This window comes from Lepidothrix coronata, unplaced genomic scaffold (genome assembly GCF_001604755.1).
Source record: "Lepidothrix coronata isolate B3197 unplaced genomic scaffold, Lepidothrix_coronata-1.0 Scaffold56, whole genome shotgun sequence".
In the NCBI taxonomy this organism is placed as follows: domain Eukaryota; kingdom Metazoa; phylum Chordata; class Aves; order Passeriformes; family Pipridae; genus Lepidothrix; species Lepidothrix coronata.
Window position 1 is genome coordinate 4,420,585 of NW_016690236.1, and position 15,843 is coordinate 4,436,427.

General features: G+C 35.1%; 1 long non-coding RNA gene across 2 annotated transcripts; it reads left to right on the forward strand.

The window, feature by feature from the left end:
- Positions 1-1,531: 1,531 nt before the first annotated feature.
- On the forward strand, positions 1,532-10,316 carry LOC108498152. 2 transcript variants are annotated; one of them, XR_001875089.1, is made up of 6 exons: positions 1,532-1,639; positions 3,376-3,446; positions 4,618-4,685; positions 5,799-5,879; positions 8,970-9,025; positions 10,137-10,316. It is a non-coding gene; the product is annotated as an uncharacterized LOC108498152 (long non-coding RNA). The 2 variants fall into 2 exon arrangements; XR_001875090.1 differs by lacking the exon at positions 4,618-4,685.
- Positions 10,317-15,843: the final 5,527 nt, after the last annotated feature.

Consider the following 15,843-nt stretch of genomic DNA (forward strand, 5'->3'; position numbering starts at 1 on the left):
TCATTTAAATATATATATATGAATAGCAGATTCCAAAACTGAATAACTTAGTCAAGTATTAATACCCAGAGACAGTTTCAGAGCTCTCGAAACGTGCTGATGACTTTTAATGCACTCCATCCACAAGGCAGCTTTATTTTTCAACTTAAATAATTTGTTGAAGCTATAAGTTGTTTATAAAAAGACTCTTTATTATACAATCTATCATGAAAAGACCCTTTATAATACAATATACTTTAAAGAAAATAATAACTTTTCAATCATTTTCCAGACAGTTATGAGGAGATTTACAAGAAGGACAAATAGATGTGCAAAATATTTTTCTTCTCTCTTGAACTTTTCTTGTAAAGTTCTAAACTCAAAAGATTTGAATGACAGTACACAAATTCTGACCTTTAACATTTCCCAAAAATCTGAAAACAATATAGAGTAGTCAACTTCTTGAAAAGTATTGCCTATGCAGCCTTTTAATTTACATCTTCAATCTGTGCTTATTATATTCTTACAAAAAAAAAAAAGAATGATGACTACACAAATGTGATAAAAAAAGGGAAGATCTTACTCCCTTCTTGACGGAAAAACAAGTGAGTGATAAGAGCATGAAAATATCTCTTCCCAGCCCTTTGCCACATGTGATCAGCTGGAAGGCAGGAGGGCTCTGCAGAGGGACCTGGACAGACTGGAGAGTTGGGCTGATGCCAACGAGATGAGGTTCAACAAGACCAAGTGCTGGGTTCTGCACTTTGGCCACAACAGCCCCCTGCAGCGCTACAGGCTGGGCACAGAGTGGCTGGAGAGCAGCCAGGCAGAAAGGGACCTGGGGGTTTGGATTGACAGGAAGCTGAACATGAGCCAGCAGTGTGCCCAGGTGGCCAAGAAGGCCAATGGCATCCTGGCCTGCATCAGGAACGGTGTGGCCAACAGGACCGGGGAAGTGATTCTTCCCCTGTACTCAGCGCTGGTGAGGCCACACCTGGAGTGCTGTGTCCAGTTCTGGGCCCCTCAGTTCAGGAAGGATATTGAGGTGCTGGAGCAGGTCCAGAGAAGAGCAACAAGGCTGGTGAAGGGACTCAAGCACAAGCCCTATGAGGAGAGGCTGAGGGAGCTGGGGTTGTTTAGTCTGGAGAAGAGGAGGCTCAGGGGAGACCTCATCACTCTCTTCAACTACCCGAAAGGAGGTTGTAGCCAGGTGGGGGTCGGTCTCTTCTCCCAGGCAGCTATCAGTAGGACAAGAGGGCATGGTCTTTAGCTCTGCCAGGGGAGGTTTAGGTTGGATATTAGGAAGAAATTCTTTACAGAGAGAGTAATCAGGCACTGGAATGGGCTGCCCAGGGAAGCGGTGGATCCTCCGTCCCTGGAGGTTTTTAAGATGAGGCTGGATGTGGCACTTAGTGCCATGGTCTAGTAACCATGGCAGCAGTGGATCAAGGGTTGGACCTGATGATCTCAGAGGTCCCTTCCAACCTAGCTGATTCTATGATTCTATGATTCTATGATTCTATGATTCTATGATTCTATGATTCTATGATCATGCTCAGGGATTTTAGCTGGAGTTGACAAGTTACTTTTTACTGTCTCTATCTCATTTCAAGACCTCTCTTGAGGTAGACCAGCTTTGAAGCCTCTTTATTTTCTCAAGGTGTGGTAGTCCAGGCTTGAAAACCCTGTCAAATATTAAGCTCACCAACCCTTGCCTGATAGCTATAATGTTAGGATGAAATCCTAAAATAAATGTTTCATTTTTCTGTATTGATTTAAAAGTAGTACTAAGTTTAATTTTAATTCAATTTTCAGAATCTAGCTTACTAGTATGAGCAAATATATTTCATTTTCCTTCCCAAAGTCATCCTCAATTATTTGTTTTGGATCCTTACTCATTAAGAACTAGTAAGTGAAAATTACATTTGACAGACTGGTTTGTGGTCTTTATAGTAATTGTTAATTAATTCTGTCCATTATGAATTATTTCCCACCTCTTACTACAAACATTTCCTGTGTTTTCATCTCTCAGAACCATAGCTGAACTATTCATCCTCCATGGTTTGCAACTGCTCATTCAGTTGCAGGGATTTGATCTCATTTCAGAATGAGTGAAACCTTTGGAAATGGAGACTAATGAAAAGGGAATAACAACAGAAATCAAAAGAAGACTAATGAAAAGAGAATAATAAAAACAAAAATCAAACACTCATGTTTACATGGGAATGTTCTGTTTTAAGATCATTATTGTCTGTATAGGAAAGAGAAAGATCACTGGCGCCAAAGGTCACAGAAAGCTCACTTAAGATGCTGGACAAGTATCAATATATTTTTTCCTACTGTCATGCTTTCCCCTAGATCCTGTGAGAAACAGCAGATTAGACTAAGTGGATTCATGCTTTCACGTTACATATATTTTTATGTTATGTTTCTACCACCACCCATTCCCAAATCTTTGTGTGAGGAAATGCCTATGAGCTAAAATCTCTAAGTATTCCTGCATAGCAAGTAATGAGTGAACACAATAAAACTGCAAAAATAGTTAAAACATGGGCAATTAACAGCATTCAGCAAATTTTCTCTATGATTTTTAAACAGTTTTATCTCCTCCTTTGAATTCAAGTTATTGCAGTACAAATTAAATAATGCTGTAATGTTCAGGCTGATGGAAGAGGAGCATTAGCCACGGAAGAAGTAGTGGAAATTATACCTACTTCAGATTGTTAAAGATGTTAATTTAATAAGCTAGAAAACGGAATTTTGGTATTTCGAGGAGCTTTATCTTTTATTAGATAAAATTTTTGTTATTAGACTCTGGGTGGAATTTCTGTAGCTTTTGTTTTGATATTAAAGTTATTAAACTTGCCTTTTCTATTCTCATTACCAGAATATTTTATGGGTAAATCCACTTAAGGAACCTATTGTGCTTTCTGATCAAAGTGGAAAACAAAGCTAGGTTATAATTAGCAATTTAATTTTTAATGAGCTGATTGAGGCCCAAGGTCATAACAAAGGGCACAAAACAACCAAAAAAAAAAAATTCAAACAACAATAAAATTTCTAGCACAGAACACTAATGATAGCACCCTACACATGACCTGGGCAAAATAATATTTGGCAGAGTACATCTAACAGCTATCCCAGTTGTATTTTTTATTTTCTTTCAGAACTCTGACTAAGTCTAAGTAAGGTGTAACATATTAAATAATACAGAAGCACATAAAAATGCATGAGACTTGTTTTCTGAAAAGAACGTAGCAAGGATGTTTACTGAATTTAAATTTCCCAAGCTCAAGTTTAAAAGTTGCAGCTATAAGCTGAACGTTTAACTCTCTAATATCTTTTGTAGCACCTCAGAAGGTAGTTAACTACTATCACGCACTATAATTCTTCCAGAATCCTGCATGTAACTTCCACTGAAGTTCTCGGGATTTGGCCTTTCAGTCTTCAGAAAAAATAAATCATAGGTAAGTAGAATCTTTACATAAACGTGATGTCCTTGCTTTCTTTGCAGTTCGTAAATTAAATCATGAAACTTTATTATTTTTGAATACAGACTTAAACGTTTAAGATCTTACTTAGCATATGCTTTGATTTTTACTGGTGGACTTTCATACAGCTTTCTCTAGCAGTAGAAATATTTATGCCACTAAGCCCTCTAGCAAGCACTTTATGTCCAAGACGTACATCATTTTATCCTGACAAAACTGCTTTATATATTGCAAGTAATGTCCTTATGAAACACACTCTGTCTCATTAAAGGAATATAACATTTAAAATTAAATTAAATATACCTTTACACCTAGAAGACTATAAGCAATAGAGGAGATGCTAATGAGTTCTGCAAGTTCTACAGGTAGTCCATGGATCAAGTCCAGCCCACAGGGTGCTTTCATCTGCTTTAGTGGTTTTTTTCTAGGGAAGAGAAGCAACTATTTGAGCAGCTAATTGCTGCTGGCACAGCCAAGCACTTCATTGTGGTACTGTCACTGCCTCTACTCTCCCAACAAGAGGGCAGAGGAAAAAAGCAAAGACAACAGACAAAACTGCCTCCATTGAAAGAGAAAGAGAAAAAGTAACCCTACAGAGCTCCAAAATAATTCTTTCTAAGTGGCAGTAGCATGAAACACAGAGAAGGCATGTGCTCATGCTGGTGTCACCTGGCGGAACCACAAGCTGCAATTTTTATGAAAGTGAAAGAGTCTAAAGACAAAGAGTGAAGTCCAGCTCCTGTGGTTGCTATGCTGACTCTGCTTAGAAAGTTTACAAACTGCCTTAAAAAAGTTTTTCTTAATAAAATGTTCCTCCCTCACTTTCTTCCCATTACTAAAAACATACACCAAATCAGTTCAACCAAGAGTTGGACAACACACCAAATATAAAAACTGGCAAGATACTGGTAAAGTATTATTGGAAAAGTATGTAATGTATTTCCTCTATCTTCAGGTTAGGATTGGAGGAGGGCAGGTGGACAACTGTACTAAGTGCTAAAGAGGCTTCCTATGGACCACAGCACACAATTTGAGAACTGCTGACTTACGTGGTCATATATCAGTCATTTAAACACATACTAATATGAAAAGCATAACAAGGAATGTCATTTTATGTCCCATTTGTATATCATGTTACTCATTTCAGGTATGTTGCAGAAGTGTAATCCCACTTGATAGGTATGCAAGACCTAAGCACGGTCCTGATTTCTCCCGGTAATAAGAACAGCTTGTTATAACAACTGTATATTCTGAATTTCACCAAACAATGTTTTGCTATTTCTTTGCCTGGTGCTTTTCCTCTGGTTTCCTCTAAAAAAAAACTTAGTGGTCAGTGCCTCTGAAATTTTGTTTACATAATTTCTTAATTCCATTAAAAATGACAAAGAAAGAATGGAAAAGAAAACTGAGAAGAAGAAGGAGGAGAAGGAGAGAAAAAAAAAGGAATGTAAAAGGAGAGAGGGAAGAAGAAAGGGAGATTGATTCTCAGTGAGGATGTTCTGTTTGCAGAAAGAATTTAAAAGAACAAGGAGAGGGGAATGGAAATGATAAAAAATATGAGTAGGTTAACAGAGGACTGAGAACTCTGGAGATAATACCAAGTTAACCTATGCCTTTAATTTGTTGTTTCAATAGAAACGATACTGTACAAAAAGGTGTTAGGATATAATTTAAATATGATGTGCATAGGCAGATTATCCATTACTTGCACAGTGCAAGTTTCTGTACTGTATTTTATTTATATATTATTATCATAGTGTGTTACTTTACTGCATCTGGGAGGGACATCATCAGTAACTCACCAGAAATACAGTAACAGGATTGAAAGACTGCTTCAACTTCCTTCTTTTGAAGGTGCATAGGGATGGACAAATTGCTTCACACCCTTTTGGGGAAAAATTACACAGATCAGACAACTCTGATATAAACCATAAATGCATTTGTATTTGCCAAACTGATGTTAAAAAAGCTTTACAACAGCTTTACACTTGCTTTAAAAAAACTTTAAAAAATTCATTATTAATCACTTAGTTTTGAACTCTTTATTATTTCATTCAACATATATGTATGATACATATTTTTACTTAAGTTGTGCCAGATATACTCTGATTATTTTGTTTGTTTGTTTCAGCCTGAATTAAAATTACATTCTATTTTGTATTTGGAGATTTCATAAGAAGAACCCTCTTTCTGGTTTTGTTCAGGTAGTTATGTAATTGTGATAAAAAAACCCCAGACTATTTCCTCAATTTAAAAACCAGTACACTGCTTGCTTCTATTTTCCCCTCCAATTCCTCTAACTTATTCTGAGCTCTTGTCAATTTTCAGAAACTATACCTCTGTCTTCAAGCATTGCCATGAATTTTGGATTGTCAGCTGAAAACTCAAACAGAAAACCAGCAGTTGCAGGTAATAAGATTTGATAGTGGCATGAATTACATATAGAACAGAGGCCCAACACTGTATTGGGCATGACAGAAGTAAGTGTTCATTAACACAGAATGTAGTCACAAAGTGGTATAAACACACTTTAAATTAACATAAAAACAACATCATTCCTGAAAGCACTCTGGAGTAGCATTGAATCTAGAGAAATCAATACCATTCACTAGACAAAAGATCTCAAAACTCAACCTGTATTTGTCAATATCAGCCTAGTCAATGCAGTTTCTGTACCTGTATTATATACTTCTTGCATAGGTAAGAGAGTGACAGCACACGCATCTTTTCACCTGTTATAGCATGCAAGCTCAACAAACTTAATACAATACTTTGTCAGTATGAAGTGTAGAATAAAAAATCCTTAGTCACAGTTCTGAGAACGACAGAAATTTGTCATAGACTGAAATTTATAGTCTCCTGTGCTCAAAATGCAAAGATGACATGTCAAATTTTTCAGTCAAAAATGTTCTTTTTTTTTACAAAGCCTTGACATCGAAACAGCACACTCAGTGACTTTGTACAATACAGGCCTGGAAAAGAGATGGCAGTAAATTACATTTGAAAAAGAAGCATGAACACCACGTGGTCTTCTCACATTATATGAAAGCAGGAGGCAATTTCACAGCAATTCAAAGATACCAACAATATCTATTACAAAAATCATGATGCAAATTGTGAACATTATTCTGGCATTTCTCTTCTCTGATGCTACGAAAACCCTAGCATACCTAAACTGAGCAACTCAAGTTCTGTTTCATGTAATCTGTCTTCCCAAAACTTCCACGTGGACTTATTAGGAAAGTAACACTATACACATGATCCTCTTCAAATAGTATCAGTGCAAGTTACAGTCTTTGTTTGCTGACCACTGACCTAGTTAAAGCTTTTGACAATGTGAATTATAACGGGACTCTCGAAGCTTTTGCAGACCCATGAATGCTCCGCAAATTTTCTTTCTGACTTATCTAAGCCTCTGTAATAAGATGATGGTTAGATAGGCGGAAATGGCAAGATCTCTTTAATATCATAGTTTCCATACTCCTTTACATCTCCTTTCTGTTGTGCAGAAGGAAGCCACTGGCAGAGCTATGTTTGTTCAGTTTCTTACTGCTGCAAGTTGTGCAGTCAGCAGACACATATGGCTTATTTCTTCATCAGCGAGCTTCTTTTTGCTGATGACTGTGAGTTAGTAGCTCACTCAGTCAATAACATTCAATTTACTATTGATGACTTTCTTTGTGCATATTATCCCTTTAATTTTTCTGTGAAGGTAAAAGACAATGGAAGTACCAAACCAACCAACAGTGACACAAGCACAGGCACTCACATTTTTGCACTTAGCAAAACTATGGCACGCTTTTTTTTGACATCATTCAGAGACAGACACACTGTGAAACTGTTGTGACATTGCTAATTTTAACTCTTAATTTGAAATATTAGCATGTTAACCATACAGCATCGAGGCCAGTCCCCAAACATGCACTGGACACTTATTCTCAGAACACTTCAGCGTGTTTGTGAGACATAGAAATTTGTTCTTTCCATATGGGAAATTCAGTTGTATAGGCAATGCCTCTAGTATGCCTGAAAAACTGAATGACTACATCCTCCTAACAGTCCAATCCTTAAATAACAACAAATATTCAAACTCACGTCCTGATCTCAAAAACTTGGCTATAAAATTATCAGACAATATGGCCCAACTCGCAGATAGTTATGATTATAATTTGGTGCCTTCTTCCAAGGTAGTTGAGACAAACTGCACTATCCATTGCAACATGATAGGGGTATACTATGCAAAACTGAGCATAAGGCAGTAGCAGCAGATTCAGTATATTGTGGCTAATTCTAGTTAAATTATGATGCCTTTCTGAAGTTTCATAGTGGAGTTTTTTGCATTGCAATGCCATCGCTTCCCTTTTCCTTAAATGGAAATGAATTAATTTTTCTGCACTTCCTGGGCTGACCAGAGCAAGAGAAGATATCTGTGATCTTTCAACCAGTCTGGAGTAAAGACCAGGAGTTCTTCTTAAGGAAAAGAGCTGCACAGAAACCTGGACTGTGTCCTACTCCTGCAAATACTCTCTTCTGCTATGACATGGATTCAACTTACAGACTAAGAAGTGACATTTATTTTTGAACTGCTGGGATAGCCCAATGGCTCCTAGAGACCATCAGCCAGATGCCCAATCATATGTGAAAGAAGCTTCAAGTCATACAAAATGCAACACAACATTCAGTAATTTTCTTGCAGCTTTTCTCTCTACACAGATCAACTCCTAAGTTATAAACCTTTCTGCTAATGACAATAGAACTAATGAGCTTTGCTACACCATATGTCTGTCAGCTAGGTTGTAACTACCTCCTCTGTCTCCTGGTATTAGTGGCTACAAAGCAAGAAGAAACATTATAATCTTTTAAAAGATTAAAGATTTCATTTCCTTCAGATTAACTCAGCTAAAATCCACACACATTCTTCTGAGGCTTGTGAGAAAACTTCCACAGTCTAAATGAATAAACTGACTGTTTTCTAAGATTAGATCGCTGATACCTCAGGATAAATCATTTTTATCCAAGTTTATTTCCTGACTCTTTTCTGAGTGATACAATAATATCAATGTCTAATGGCTCTTCTTTTTTTTTTTTTTTTCAATTTTAAATAAGTTGCCTTTTATTGTATGAGTTGTCACATCAGCTTGGTGACTGACTGAAAACATAAATTTTCCTTGCATGGAATCAAAGTTTGTGTGGTAGTAATTTTAATTATAATTTGACTCATTATTTTCAGTGGAATTAAGCCATTTAGGAAAGCACTATTTCTTTATATGGAAATTTCAGGTGCCTGAAAATTCTTGAACACAAAGACACAGATATGTTGAAATTCTGAATATAACTATTGCTACATTTAGTATTGTCTATCTCATCCATGCCAATTTGTTCAGACTTCCAGATCCAGTACTTGATGGATACTTCTTAAAAATCATCATGTTATCTTTGAGTACTTTTACATTACATAAAATAAAATACTCTAAGTGACAGAATTTATATCTTTTACAGCTTTCAAAAGTTGGAGAGACTAGAGCTTTCATTTCACAAATAGTCAATGTAAGCAGGTAAGGAGTATGTAAGGAGTAGGGCTGCACTCTGCAGAACAGAAGCATTACTCATGCAAAACCATGCAGGAAATCAATAGAAAATCCAGAAATAGAATTCTTAGCTGTTAGTTTCATGTAAGTGTTAAACATATTTTTGCAGTACTTCAAATAAAAGATAATTATTGCATTCTTTACCTTGTATTGACTTGTGTTGAGCAGTTAAATAAGTGGATTATAAAAACATGCCAACTGATGAAAAAACAATTTATAAAACATTTTCCTCCTATAAAGCAACTTACTTTCTAAGTTACATGGTGAACAGAAACTAATTCTTTAAGTTGCAGTTTACGATACTTTTTTTTGGTTTTAGGAAAGCATTTTGCACCTTATTAGTGCAATTCTGTTAAAGTCTGTTTAAACATTGTTAAAGAAGATGTATAGAAATATTTCTTAGAATTGGTTAGAATTATTTAAAATTTTTTGCAATAATACATATTTATATATTTCCTGCTTTGAAAAATACGATGCTATTCTGACTGTAAGTGTATAGAGAAAATGCTTTCTGAATCTGAAGATATGCTTCAGGAAAAATTAGTTTCATAATTTAAAAGTGGAGTTTGTTAAGTATAAATTATCTTCCGAGGATGTAGACTCTTCTTTTTTCTGTACTACAGAGCATCACGCAGACAAAAAAAGACTGTAAAATATTTACCAAAAAGAAAAAGCAGATATCTAAGGGCATGTTTTAAACAAACCTTTGGAAACAGCTTTCGTTTTCCAATTCTGCTGTAATCAAACTATTCCACCATTTTTTCAGAAGCAAATTTTAATATTTTCTCTACTGTTTCTGAATATATTCCCACTTGGAAACGGGGAAGAAAAGGCAAGGAAAAGATATTTCCTTTCTATGATACAATTTCATAAACAGAAATTAAAATCAGCAAATTTCATAATTCTTCCCTTTGAACTCAGACACACAGTTGGTGAGACCAAGAGATTCATGCAGATTTTCTTTCATATGTCATTTATATGTCTTCTTTAGAATTTTGTCCTCTGGCAATCTTTTTGGGGTTGTTGGAAAATTTTTCTTTTTCTAAAATATTCACTTTTTTTCTTACAATTCTTGCAGTCCAGAGGCAATATTTCATTGAAGGAAGAACCAGATGAAAAAAAGAAAATAAGAAATCAGGAAGGAATCCATTCCATCCCAAAAGCAAGGGGTTTTTGTCCTCTTTAACTTTAGTGAAGACAGCATCATTACATTGGAACATGCAACACACACCTCTTTCTGGAGGACTCCCAGCTAGATTATCTGAAAATTTTTGAAATTTAATTTAAATTAATGACTGTGTGAGTAAAGAAAACTCAGGTTCAATACGTAGTGTTTGGGAACGTTCTATCACTGCCTACAGACATTCAGGCAAAAATATCCTTCTGAGTCTTTGATGTTTTCCAGTAACAAAAGAAGGAAATTAAACCATCAGTGTAAGGAGTTTTAAAGCAGAGACTTGACTTTCCACTTAGGGGACAAAAAACCCCAACCAATGAACCCCACCAAATTAAAAAAATCCTCTTAAAACAGAAAAATAGAATCTAATAAAGTTTCTTATAATATGCAAAGTGATAACATCAGAAATTAGATAAGCAATTAAAGAAAAATGATCCTTCACAGTGTGTTGTAAAGATCTAAAATGATCAGGAAGTCTAAAAATATTTGACTCAAAAGTTATGTGCTTTTAAACTACACACATATATAGTAAGTACTGCATTTTGATAACCTTTCAAATCTAAGCATAGTTGTCTATTTTTTCTATTTGTTCTTCAAAAATTACTCTATAAGCTCTTCAATATTCTGTATGTGTTCCAGAATTTAAACTATGAAAATGTCTTCATTTTTTTCCTCGATTTCATCAAACTAGTCAAAAGAATTTTTTTCCTTTTAGTCATTAAGAAAAAAACAATGGTTCATCAAAACAGAAGTGGAAAAAACAAGATATCAATTAAACGTTAACAAAAAGTGATGTCTTCCTAAAGACTTCACATGCAGATCTGTAGCTCCACCTAGAGCAGGAGTAAAAAGCAGAGAAGGGAGGTTAAAGTGTCTTATCACCTGTAAGTACTGGTTTTAAATCAACATTCTTGTTTCTCAATATGTGATAGATTGTATAATGTTCCCTGTTCTGTGAAAGAAGAAAGAAATACTCTGACAAACATAAATTCCAGTGGGAGAAAGAAATGTTTCCCAGAAATCCTAAGTAGGATTTCTAAATTCTTAGATGTTCTTAATGATAAAATTCTTTGATATATTTTGTAGGTACAGCAAAATTGGATCTAAAATTGTAATTAAAAGTAAATTAAAAAGGTTTTATTCAATAGCACTTTATCTATTGATTTGATTTTTTATATGACTTTGACCTTTAGCCACTTTTAAAATGGAAAATGTAATATGTAAAATATATACACTTGTTTTGACATAAAGATAAATTATCTTATTTCTGTAATCTATCTCAGCCTTGAACAGACAGGGGGAAATTCCTGAGAGGCAGACACTGGGTCTTTGAGGCAACTTGCTACATTTTGAAAGTCAGAACACAAATAACCTTGATATGAGAAACAATAATGGTCTCTTCCAATTTATTAAATTACATCTATTTTCTACTCACATAGTTTCACTGGTCTGGGTTAAGCTTGAAGTGGCTCTTCCCTCAAATTCTCATTTCTTAAGCACATTCAGTCAGCTAGTGACAGCTTTATCTCTTCTTTACAAAAAACACAAGAGTTGGGTATCAATATATAGATTTAATATAAACCTCTTATTTCGGGTATCTTGGAGGTGTTAAAAATGTATTCTGAATTGGAAAATAGACAGCTTCAATCAACATGAGACAGGTTTTGAAAGGACTCACACTTCTTTATTACCTTCTTAAAAAACAAAATGAAGAGGAAATTTAAAAAAAAAAAAAGCATGAGATATGCAGAAAAGCAGTTAGTTGAAGGATCAGTGTGTAGGACAATGACTAACAACTACTGAATGTGGTAGCTTGAAAATGATTACACATGCAATGTTTCAAAAAAAATAATTGCTAAGCCAGATTGTTTCATTACACTCTGCATGATCACTGGTTTTAGTGTTTGTTTTTTAATATATTTAAGAATTAGTTTAACAATGTGCCATACCGTACACAGCACTGGAATAGTCCCATTGTCTCAGAGCACATCTGAGCTTTTCAATTTTAATTTTTTTTCCTCTTGCTCATGACAGATTTTTTCAGACTGAGACACAGTAGAAAGGTGGAAAGGACAAAAGGGGATAAAAGCAATTAACTTACTGAAATAAAATAATCAACTTAATACCAAGCAGCAAGGGGTTTCTTATGTAGCTACAGCATTACCAGTACCCGAGTGAGGAACTTCTAAGCTATCTGTTGCCACTCTGCCAAAACACTGATTGTATTAAAGATGTATCCCAGATGCTTCGCGCTCCACTGATGCAAAGCAGTCATATGGAACAGTGTGCAGCAATCGGGACAGGCACATGAAATGAGATCTCTGAGAGTTTGTATATAAATTCCTGATCTGATAATAGTACCAGCTGTAGAACAACTACAGTCATTGTAATTAGTCCTAAATCTGAACCAGCTCTTTTATTTCCATTACTACGACAATTCCTTTATAATCTTTCTCATTGCATTGTATATAGGTATTACCACAGAGCCTGATCCTGTATAACAACACAAATCAACAGAAGTACCAGTACACCAAAACCTTTAACTTGTTGACCACAATAGCTTGTAAGAACATTTATAGGGAAAAATCAAACAACGTTGTGGATGACATAGACACGACACTTCTGCAATTTAAATATTACATATTTCTATGGTGGCTTTTGTAGTGACACTGGGAAACCTAAACTGGATGTGGAGACATTCAGTTGTGTATTTGCATGTTAATACACTTTTATCCAACATGACTGATTTCAATAGCAATACTATGGCACTGGATCCAGCTTGTGTACATTGTAGTGAATTTTCTGCTTTGAATTCAATTAAAGTTCTTTGCAAGAAGAAGAATCAAAAAAATCACAAGCAATATAAATATGCATAAACATTTCTACATACATAAAAATATAAACATACATTTTAGAAGACCTTAAATAATCCTTATATAAAAAGATCTTACTGTATGTGTACAATCATTCCAGAAGAAAAATTCTAATATGTAGCTTGACAATGTAATTTGCATAAACAAGTTATGAATTGCAAAAGGCAGTGCAATTAATTTATGCACAAATAATATATATAAATATTGTCATTTTCTTGCACTTTTCTGTGATTACAGAATGCTTGCCTTGGTCTAAAAATATATATTTTAAGCCATTTACTAATTCAATTCAGTATAATCTATTATATATATAATTTTCCCTGATTCTAGAGAAACTCTCATGTTCTATACATTTTTTGAGATCTACAAGGTATAATCTTTAAGTATTTTGATATTTTCTAAAATTAACATGATTATTAGCAGAATTTCCACTTTCCTCTGCACTTTACTAGAATGTTCTTTAATCCCTATTTTTCTGTACATCAAGCACTTCCTACAGATGGAGAACAGCTCAGTGGAAAACACATATGTGCAGAGGATATAAAGAGAATGATGAAGAGGAGATGAAACAGAAATTATGTCTATCCAAAAATTAGGGAAAATATTACTGACTTACAGGTGTTATTCCCTACAAACAGACTTCCCTTAAATTCAATTTGCTATTGAAATAGCAAATATCACATGACTTTTTATGCTACTGGCAGACATTTTTCATTTTTGTTTTTTGACGTCTTCCAAAAAAGCTTTAAAATGTCAGTCCACATGATCTATGGACAAATGTGGAAGGACCAGATTTGCACACACATTCTTAAGGTACCTCATATTAGCATAATGATTCTATATGAATAATATGACTTTCTTAATGCAACTAAAGATGAATTTACCACACTTTTACTCTTCTTCCTATTAAAAAATCCCAAAGTGGAGCTGAATTAACAAAGTGGGTGGAATTTGAAACAAAAATTCTACTGTTGTCTCCTGGAAAAGTCATATTAAGAAAGATGCTTCCCAGTCAGATTCCCCTTCAACCCCAGTACAAAGTAAGTTTAGAAAATTATTGAATTTTTGGTAAGAATACCTAAGTACTATAAATCAATGAATAAATATACTGATCCATATGTTATAAGCATAAATATACTATTTGCTTCTGTCAGTGATGGATACAATCTTTCTGTCATTTCTGGCAGGTTAAAATGTAAGATGTAAATTAGGAGGACTCCAATGCAAACCATGAAAAAAACATATAACCAAAGACATACACAATTCTTGAAAGGGTAAATAAAGGACAAAGGAAAGTCAAGAAAGGAATGGTGGTATGGCTGGATTTTAAAATACAACATGGCAAAAAAAAACAGGTAAAGGTTTTATTTTGTCACGTTTCTCCACAGGATGGAATAGGTCACGTACAAAGTTTCTGAACATTAGAAGGAAGAAAATACTGGAACAAACAGATAAATTGAAAAGCTGTACTTCATTAGGCCTAGATACAGTTATTCATGAATTCTGCTGGAGCCTTGGAGTCATCTGGCTGAACTATGAGTTTTAATGCAGTAGTTGACAGAAAATGAAAAAGGCTGCCGGGTAGCAAATCTACTTATCCTATGTTAGCTACAACTCAAAATCATGGGTAATTGCAGTCAAAAATTATTGCTTTTTTAAAAGGGGATGATATAGGAAAACAGTAAAAATCAGTTACTAATTTCTGCCTAATTTGTACACTGAAAGTGCAACAGGAATCTCTTTTGCTAAGGAGAGCTAAAATATATAATTAACATTATATGATATTAAAATTATATAAAAATATAATTATTATTTTTTGTTTTCCAAAGTTCTCAATAGTAAAACCTGGGACTGTTCAAGAGACAAGAGGTAGAGTTTTATCATTGATTAAGCTATGGTTAATTGGAAAGAGACAGAAATGAGAAAGTCCTCAGTTTTCATTATCTCTAGTGGTTAGCAGGTTAATGCATTATTTACTATATGTTTATTCCTTTAAAGGGTCAAGCAGACACTGAAATTTGCAGAGAACATAGACTTATATGAGCTGTAATATCAAGGTCATAAGTGAGTGAAGAAAACAAATGAAATTCAGTGTTAAAAGATGAACTAATATATACCAGGGGCAATATTTTAAGCAACGCACAAACAATGGATGGTTATAATTATCTATAGCAACTCAGCTAAAAATAAACTCCAGTGTTACTTTTCTGGCTGGCAGCATGTAAAGTTTTGCAAAGTCCCTCCCCCCCAACTCTGCCCCCCAACCAACAAAAGAACAAACCTCTTAATAGAAGTAGCGTTATATACACACACATATACATGTATCAATACTGGCTGGGAGATGAACAGATCATGAGCAGCCCTGCTGAGCTGGACTTTAGGAAGCTGGTGGATGAGAGGTTCAACATGAGCCAGCAGTGTGCATTTGCAGTTCAGAAAGCCAATTGTATCCTGGGCTGCATCAAAAGAAGTGTGGCCAGCAGGTCAAAGGAGGGGATTCTGCCCCTTTACTTTGCTCTCATGAGACCCCACTTGGAGTACTGTGTCCAGCTCTGAGGTCCCCAACACAGGAAGGACACTGACCCGTTGGAACGAGTCCAGAGGAGGGCCACCAGGATGATTAGAGGGATGGAGCACCTCTCTTATAAGGAAAGGTTGAGAGAACCAGGTTTGTTCAGCCTAGAAAAGAGGCGGCTTTGGGAAGACCTAATTGTGACCTCCCAGTACCTGAAGGG